This window comes from Lissotriton vulgaris, chromosome 12, assembly GCF_964263255.1.
Source record: "Lissotriton vulgaris chromosome 12, aLisVul1.2, whole genome shotgun sequence".
In the NCBI taxonomy this organism is placed as follows: domain Eukaryota; kingdom Metazoa; phylum Chordata; class Amphibia; order Caudata; family Salamandridae; genus Lissotriton; species Lissotriton vulgaris.
In genome coordinates, this window is record NC_141700.1 from 748,366,518 (window position 1) to 748,376,957 (window position 10,440).

Genomic DNA, 10,440 nt, shown 5'->3' on the forward strand with positions numbered 1-10,440 from the left:
TTGACCAGGATTCACTGGCAATCCAGATCTTTCCAGTTACATTCTGCTTCACTATCTCATCCAGGAGGGGAGGTAGGTATGGATAGGATGTGAAGACAACAATTGCCTTAGCTGTTGAGTTTTTGATAACTTGAACAATATGAAAGACATTCTTGGCAGGTCGGCTTGGGAGGATGTACTCCTTGAAAGCCACACAAGATTCAGCCTTGATCAGCTCTTGTTGTACTAGTTGACTGCCCAACTGGCCATAGTTGTCGTCTGTGGCTATAATTCCCACCCAAGTCCATCCAAAGTGTATGGCTAACTGGGCCAGCCCAAGGGATTGGATGTTATCACTGGGAATGGTGCGGAAAAATGATGGGAACTGGTTACGGTCACTAAGGAGAGGGCTAGTTGAAAAGTAGCTGATCTTTTGAAAAAAAAGAAAGAAAAAGAAATGGAAGTTGACAAGAATGAATTCTCAAACAATTTTTGTTTAGATGGTTATATTGAAGTTTTAAATTCAAATATGTGAAGCACATTGAAAAAGACAAAAATATAAGTATGATCTAAATATTGCCTTAAATGCATAGAAGGTATCAATATTAGAAACAAAACTGATAATTAACTGTAAACACAATTTATAGCATGAATCCATTAGGATAACTTCATGAAATTCAATCAAATAAAATCCACAGTAATATGAGTTTCATACTCATTTTGACAATTCCCGAAACACTCAGTTCACCTTTATGATTGGACACAGGGATTTCGCTGAAGTGAAGGACCAGTATGCACTAGGGTTAGCTAAATTATCCAGAATTATGTGTCCCATGGTCTCACAGACTTTTTCGATCCATTTAAGCTAGACAGAAGATTCCCTGTTACAATCTGCAAATTGAAAGTCAAAATAAGTGAAAAAACTATTCCTTTAATAATACAATTCTGATGGTTCCGACCATTCTATGATGTTTGTTCATCTGTATTTTATGTTTTTTATTTTTTTCTATTTGAAATTCATAGCAGCAAATTACATAAAGCATCCATCATTAATTATGACTAAAGAAAAAACCATGGTCCTACATGATAAACCATTACATCCAAACAGCTTGTAGACATAACAAATGACATTTGGCCAAAACTCATTATCCTGCCATATAATCCCTCGGGCCCCCCAAACCTCTAGCCCCAATTTCCTTTTTTATATCCTTTAACCACAATTAGACTGTATTCCATATTAAAAAACATTTAACAACTTGGCACGCCACATTTCGAAGGAAGGAGCAGCTTGCTGTAGCCAAAAGGACGCTATTGATATCTGTGCCACCGCCGTAGCCATAAAAATTAAATAAAGGGATTCATACAATAGTTTCCCCTTGTGCAGTTCTTCCCCAATCCCTAACATAATCATAGATTGCGAAATTCTTACAGGCCCAATGATATCTGACAGAAATCTCTCCATAGACCCTATCAGAAATTTTAGAGCAGTAGAGACATAAAACACATGGAGAATATATGCACTATCTGCTCCACAGCGAAAACATTTTCCATCATGCTGGGCCCCCCACTTCATCATCTTGACAGGGGTGTGTGATAAAAATTAAATAACATTTTGTAGTGTTTGCTTTTTAGATTATCTGCCATTAAGATCCTCCCTGATAGATCAATAGATTTCTCCAATGAGATTTCAGGATTTCCCAACCAGGTTCACCATTTAATATTATACTTTTCCATATAATCTGTTCTTCCCGCTAGGAGTATTTTATATATTAGCCTGATATTCTCCTGTCGTCTAATGATTTCCACAATTTCAAAAGTTATAGTGGAAATTGGGTTTTTTCCCCAAAAATCCCTTACTTGCAAAAACATACAATATTGGGTTAGAGATAAATGATATTTCTCCGCCAACTCTAAATATTAATATAAACTCCCATCCACCTGATACATATCGCCAAGTCGAATAATGCGCTTCTCTCACCAAGTTGCGGCCACAGGATCCCAGAAAATCGGTGGTAGCAGTCCAGTGGCATCAGTAGGAGTATAAACAGAAAGTGTAGGAAGCTTAAAACTTCTTCAAACTATGTTCTAGACTTTGAAGACGGCATTTAGCACCTTAAAACGGGCGCTTTTAAAATAGCTGCCATCCAGTCTTTTGAATAGAAAATGCTTCACCTCCGGACCCAAAATCATCCGGTAGATTGAAGGGGCTTCAGCCACATTGCTAACCTCTTCCCCGGTCAAAAAAATATGTGCTTTAACCAAAATACAAGCATTATAATAAAAAGAAAAATCAGGTACAGACCACCCTCCTCTTTCTCGAGAGAGGGTCATATATCGCTCAGCTCTTTGGGGTATCCCTGGAGCCCACATATATCTGGCACAGAGTGATTGTAAGCACTGGATTTGTTTGCTTGGTACCTCCAGAGGCACTGCCCTAAAAAATACATAACCTGGGGCGAAACATTCATCTTCAAAACATCATTGGTGCCAACTAATGACAAGTGTAAATTCTCCCACCTTTCAAGTGACCGTTTTACTCTCAGCATAATAACACCCCAGTTGACCTCTACAATCTCTTTTACAGAGGTACGTATATTAATGCCCAAATATGTGGCTTCCCTAACCACTTTAGAATCATTATCCATTACTTGACTTGTACGTAAAATGTGGGTTTTGCCTGTATTTAATTTATATCCAGATGCCGGGCCGAATTTCTACGCTAAAAATTCTATTTCATGTACTGAAAGGTAAGGATTAGAGGTAACGATCCCGATATCATCGGAGTATGCCATTACACAAAACGGCTCTTCTCGTACAATAAAAGGTATCATATTTTTACTCCGTTCTAACATAATAATGAAGGGGTAATGTACAACGCAAGTAAAAGGGGTGAACATGGGGCACCCTTGTCGTGTACCTCGTGAAATCAGGACAGTCTCTAAAAAACGTCCCATTAAGCATATTTCCACCGTGGGGAGGTGGTATAAGGCCTGTAAAGCTTGAATGTATCCCCATTTATTGTAAACCCCTTCATAAAAAGTTCCTGGACACACGATCGAATGCATTTGCAGCATCAAGTAAAATCAGCCCTAATTCTCTAGCTTCTACCTGTGCTACATCAAAGAGAGTCACTACTCTATTCACATGGTCTACCGTCCCCCTTCCTGGAATAAAGCCATGTTGTTTTAAGGATACTAAAGGTGTTATAACTTTTGCTAGCCATGTGGCCAACATTTTCACATACATTTTACCATCAGAGTTGAGAAAGGAAATTGGATGGTAATACCCAGGTACCTCAGACGGCTTCCCCTTTTTCCTAAAAATACAGATATTGGCCTCAGCCCAAGATCGTGGTGTCTCCCCTTTCTGTGCCATTTGAAACACCTTAAGCATATCAGATTTAACGTCTTGGGAGAAGGTCTTAAAAATTTCCAGCAGCAATTTATCCGCCCCTGCAGCTTTCCCTACCGCAAGAGAGCTAATAGCCTGTTCTAATCCCCCCTGTGTGATAGGCTCATCAAGCATCTCGACATCCGCCTGATCCAACTGGCCCCACAATGAGTCTGGAAGTCCAAAGTCCATCAAAGAGCACCCCACGTACTGTCCTGTACACAGCTCTATATAAAAATCAAAAAAAACTTTAAGAATTTCCTGGGGATCAAACAACATGGCCCCAGCCGCATTTTTAATCCCAGTTATTCTTTGTTCGAACTCCTTTATAAGTAATTTCTGGGCTAAGCATCGTCCCGTAGCCTTCCCATATTCATGACACTCTTTGTTATAGGTTTTATATTTTATAGCAATTTCTTTGCTCCATTCTAGATTAATTTTGGCCTTACATCTAGCTAGATTATTCTGTAATGCTGTAGTATTATGTCCTGCAGCTAGCACATTAGCCAATTCCTCTTCAGTAGTCTTAAGTTCATTGTACAATATCTGCATTGCTCAAAAAACCCGTAGCTCTGAGTTTCCCCTCTAAACCCGGCTTTGAATGTATCCCAAATAATCCCCCAGGACGCAGAGTACCGATTAATCTGAAAAAACTCCTTTATCCAGTCCTTCATATGCTGAATAAAAATATCATCCAGCAAGTGCTTTCTATCAAAAGTGAAAGGTCTCGGAACTGCACATCGCCTAAGTGCTGGAATTTCAACTACTATTGATGTATGATCCGATGTCACCCTTGGATACACACAGATTTTAAACCCAGTAAATAATAGTGAGGACAAACAACAATAATCAAAATGTACAAGCCTATTATGTGGGTATGAATAAAATGTATATCCTGGGTCTTGCCTATGCAAATTGCTCCAGGCATCCAACAACCCGTGGTCAGTTGGCAGTTGGCATAAGGCCTTGCATACCCTGGGTTTCCTGCCTTTATAATTCAGTCCACAATTTTGAAAATCTTCACACGTCAAATGTATATTAAGGTCCCCACATAACATTAGTGCAGTGGGCCATGTAGCAAGCTCAACATTAAGGTATCCCAATATCGAGGCTTCATCGAGATTGGAGCAATATACTGTACATAGGGTAAATGTTCATCTGTTTATGAAAGGTAAACAAAACCTAATCATTTTAATTCCAATGAATGCCTTTTGTTAGCTGTGTTTTAACCATGCATAGGGTATTTGTTTTTCTAAAATTCTGCATTCTTAAACACATATATTTATTGAGTTCTTTATTTTTTCCTGCAGACAACCAAATAATATAGACTTGGAAATTGCTTAGTATTTTTTTTTAAAGTCACAGTTTAACAAAACACATTCTGTCTAGCTAACTACTCCAAAATAAATATTTCATATAAAAACCATGAGCCTGATTCAGAAAGGTAACTTACACTTTTGAGAAATGTACACTTTTGAGTAAGTTTATTACTTTTTGATTATTCCCAAAGTCTGGGTGTTCAATAACTGCAAAAGTGTAACTTATATGTCTCCACTAAGTTGAAGGGAATGGGGCAATTCACAAACCAAAGGGATTATTCACAAAGGTAACTTACACTTCTGAGTAATGTCCACATGTAAGGTACTCTTACACTTTTGAGTAACTTAAAATGTTTTTGATGAACCAAAAGTAGAAAAGTTACTCAAAAGTGGAAGACTAAATTTCAGGTGTCACATACTCAAATTTGTAAATTACCTTTGCGAATAGCCCCTTATATTTTGTTATATGTTTGAAAAAACATACAGTAAAATACAGTTTTTGTACAATTCCTGATTATGAAGACCCTGCCTGATGATGACCAAGAGGAGAAAGAAATGCTCAGTGCATTGGAGGAATACGTTGTTAAAATGTGACTGCATAGACAAAAACAAATGAATGGAAGACATTGATACACTACTCACTGAATTGGCAAAGGAGGGAGGTCAGAATTTATGAAGTAATTGAAAACAACAAATGGCAGCTCATCATGAAAAACAAGAGAAAGAAATCAAAACTAAGAGAAAAACTTAAGATTTTGTATGATAAAGAAGGCTACATACAAGAACATGTTTTTACATTTGCTAAAAGGTTTGAAACATTAAGTAGGGAATGTACAAAACAAATAAATAAATAACATGTTGACACCACATCAAACTCAACAGATGTCCTTACGTCATTCTCAGATGAAGCTTCTGTTGATTTAGCAGAAGGAAACACCAGACATACAGTTCTGTTTTAGGTGAGTATCACCTTTCCAAGAACATCAAAAAATACCTTTTCAATGGAAAGCATGGCTGAAACCTATTTACATATTGGCATCTTCCTTCTATTTCTACTGCCCATGGCCTGTCAGTGTACCCAAACAAACATGCATCCGATGAAGCCCTGAAGCCTACCCCATTCCAGATGACTTAATTATTTTCCTTTTCATTTAATTTGTGAACTTCTTGAAACTTTGTTTTAAACTTGCAATTTTTAAATGTTTTGAAAGCTTGTGGTGCATGCATGTTTTTATATTGTATTAAAATATCAGTCTTGCTTTCATCCTTTGGTTTGTCTGAAGAAATATTTCAGACAAAAAAGAAACAGTGACAGAAATATAGCCATTAGACTATTGAGAACACAAATATCTACTTTTTGTGTGAAGTTAAAAGCATTGACTTCAAAAATATAAAAAAACTCAATATCATTAGAAAATGGGTACGGCATACATATGATACAGGAATCGGTGTCATCCCGTTTCACCAATTTAAGCAGGAATATGGGCTACCTGAAACAGAGAGACTTCGGTATTTACAAGCAAGGCATTCGGCGCTACAGGATCAGGTCCGCTCCGAGGCAGATAGACATCTTTCCACTTACAAGCGTTGGCTTATTACGTGCACGTCAGATAAAAAGCTCATCACCGATTTGTACAAGATGTTACAAGAAAGAGTGGGAGGGGATATATTATAGGGCCCAACATTCAGCTAACCACATGGGGCTCACTATAACCCTCACAAAAGTAGTAACATACTGGTACTATACCCAGGAGCATCTTCACGCAATGGACTGCACTCTGGATGAGAAATGTTGGCGGGGCTGCGGCCAGGTAGGCACTTTGGTACTTCTTTTATGGGAGTGTGAACATGTCCAGCCTTATTGGACTCAGGTAATAGACGAAGTGGATAAACACATTTCAACACAGAAATTTCACACTTTCCTTCATATATCCTGTTAGGTCTTGCCAACGCTCTGACTTACCCACTACGATCTCATAGAGGCCGGCAGATGGCAATTGCGCTGGGGCTTGCATCACAAAATATACTCACACACTGGCGCACCCCCACTATTCCAACCTTCACAGGCTGGCTACATCGCCTGTGGCATGTTCTCGGAATGTAGAAGCTGACGCTGACAATGGCAGGGGAGGGATCCCAGTATGTTGAGCTGTGGCAACCCTTTCTGTCGCTCTAAGCCTCCGAATTCAGGGAGGTTACCTGCCCCTGACAACTGCGTTTACTGCGTCTCAGGCGCACAGCGGGCGGACTGATGAGTGCGGCTATATACGGTTTTAAACAACTCCGGTAGTGGACATGGAAGACAGGGAGGGGACAGGAATGGAGGGGTGGGGGGTTCCCAATGTTCCTTTTCCTTTGTTAAAGTTCTTATTTATTGTATGGGTTTTCTGATTGATACACGCCAACTGTTATGCTGGCGTTTCTGAACTGACCCGTTATGTCGTATGGTACACAGTATCAGTGGTCTGACAGCTAACCCTACATGATTGTATTTGTGTGTTTGCAAATTCAATAAAGACATTTAAACTATAAAAAATGGGTATGTACATTGAATTTTAACTAATATAACCTATATTAACTTTAAAATGTATATTCACTCTGTAAGCAATAATACATATCACATTTTATAAATTACAAACATAATATATAATTGAAAATAATTGAAAAAAATAATGAACAAAATCTTTGCAAAATATTATGTAACCATAGGTAATAAAATAAGTAATAAAACTAATTATAATATCAAACAGTATAAAAAGTGACTAAAATACCAACATAAAAATATAGTAAAAAAACATGGTGAAAATAAATAATATAACAATAATTTACGTTACACTAACTTTTAAAATTAAAACAAAAACCTTCTAAAATATACATTTGGAGTGTTAACCTTCACTACTGCTTCTCATGCCTGAGCAACAGTAGGGATTATGTTGGGTTTTCGAGGTCTCAGCTTTACTACTCCCACCCTTCTATTTTCACTCCAGTGTAAGCAAAAGTAGGGAAAGTGCTGGACTTTGTAGGGGCCAGATTTAAATATACTCACCCAAATCTAAGCAACTGTAAGGAAAATGATGGGCATGGGGGTGGAGGGTGGTAAGATGTACTAGCTTCACTCCCTTCTAAGCAAAAATAGGGGAATACTTAGACTTTGGAGGGGTTAGATTTACTCTTCCTACTTGAGCATAAGCAAACATAACTGAAGTGTTTAACTTTGGAAGAGCCAGCTTTATTGTTCACACAACAGCATTAGCAAAAGTAGGGACAGTGGTTGACTTTGCCTGGGTTAGATTTACTATTCCCATTCCTAAATTTTTGTTATAAAGCGCTTAAATATTAAAAAACAGATACCAAATGAAACATATTTAAAAGAATATATTTCGTCAATAAATATAAAAAGTTAAACATTTTTATATTAAAATGAGGTATACAAGTTTAAAACAATGTTAAAAGTTTTTCTAATTAAAACACTTTCCTACCTCCTGCCCTAAAAAACAAACAATGCAAATAATACAACTAAACAACTGTTATAACACTGCAAAGCTTTTAATGTTAATCTAATTATTAAATACAACTATTAACATTAAAACAATTAATGAATATAACACTAGTTGACACAAATTAAGTATTAAATATACTAATAAATATGTTAAAACTTAATTACAAATCAACAAATAATAACATTTAATTTAAATAAAGAATTATCACGTAATAAATTACATAAACGTAAGTTATAAATTAAAAGCAATAATTTGCATTTGTAAAGATTTTCTACATACACAATGACTCGTTATTAAATAAAACATTTTTAATTAATAAAAAGTAGTTATAAAAAATCACAAACTATACCTAAATTAATCTCAAATATTATTATAACACCACTGAAATATAATACTAACGTGAATAATATTTATCAAATTAAATAGAAAACAATATTTTATATAACTATATCAAATACAACAATGGTATGCACAACTATATTAAAAAAAAGAATATTAAATAACTTAAAAGACAATATTCTTACTTTTTATATTCCGCTCCACAATATTAGTTGTCATTCAAAGCAATTCATATAACTAAACAACATCTAAATAGAAAACAATATTTTATACATCTATATCAAATACAACAATGGTATGCACAACTATATTAAAAAAAAGAATATTAAGTAACTTAAAAGACAATATTCTCACTTTTTATATTCCGCTCCACAATATTTGTTGTCATTCAAAGCAATTCATATAACTAAACAACATCTTTCAAAGCACAAAGAGAAATAATAATCTAACAAATCTATATACTCTAGGCAAACAATGCAATACTATGATTCCAAAATAAGTTGAGTAGCAGATACAAAGTACATTTTTTTTATCAGTCATCATACCCTAATATTTTCCCTTATACTATTTATTTCTTAATTACCACATTTTAAAATTAATAAATAACAGCATCTCGAAGAGCAGCTAGAAAATATCTGAGAGAAAATATTATAATAAATATTTGCAAAATTGCATTGGGCAAAAAAAGTGTATTTACATTGTATACATTTTCAGACCATGCATCCTGTAACACTATTTTTCCAAATATTAATTTTTGATAGTAAGTAAAAATAGCAAACTTAGTATATTTTGAGCATCTCCCAAGTCATCTCCATAAAATAAAAATGTAAAATACGCTACTGCTAATCCGAAGGTCAGTTCCTGATATAAAGTGCTAGGTGTTATTTTAACCAGTAAACGTATCTTATTATTTCACACTTCCATTCTAAAACAAAATATGAATTGCTGACATCCTTTCATGCTTGCTAATAGAATTAACTTCCAAAGAAGTAGCAGTGTCACTAGCCATTAAGAACAGAATGCTGAGCATCTTGCTTTTTAATATTAGACTCAATTTGAATTTTATCTCCCAAGAAGCAAAGAGGGTGGAATTCATAATCATCATCCATCATCATCATCATCATAGAGAAACCTAACCATATCCCTATTACTTGTCCCATAATATTTTCTCAGCTCCTCTACTTTTACTTACCAGTCTACTAAAAGCTCCATGCATTCTCGCTGTAGAGCCTGGCCCAAGGCCCTTTGTCCATGCTATTACAGGCAGCCAACCCTGCACCCAACCTATTGCAGTCAGCCAGTCCCCAACTGTGCACAGACTTTGGCACGGGTTAGGAGTGGGGACTGAAGTCTGGCTGCATTTAAGTATTGGCCAGATTTGTAGATTTTCACTGTGGGACGTAAATCAACACTCTTGATGTGGATGGTTGTCCCATGGAGATTTTGATAATTTTCCCCTTCCCTCACATATATCTTCCTTTTTTTGCCACTCCTCTATTGTGTTCTTGCACCCACCATCATGATATTGTCATATTGTCTTGATTGCTCTTTTTCTCATTTCTGTCTTTTTCAAAGTGGTGTTTTGGACGGCATTTTGGAGTGACTTTGTAGAACATTGTAAATAGTAGCTGTGTGGATGCATAATGGTTGTTTTGACATATGCTGTTGGGTTTATGATGGTGACCATGAATGCGATCCACAGTGGGTGCTTGGATGCAGGAAGATAGATGTGCTGACAAATGAAGGTGCCTATATTGGTATATGATCGTGCCTGTGTGATCTTTCCATCAGGGATATATAAAAGATGTTGGTGGATGTGGGTCTAAGAATCTGGCTGTGGGATTGACAGATAGTTAGGACCTGGGATCTACTGGAAGTTTGTATCACATTTCATAGTGGATGTGTTCTTATCC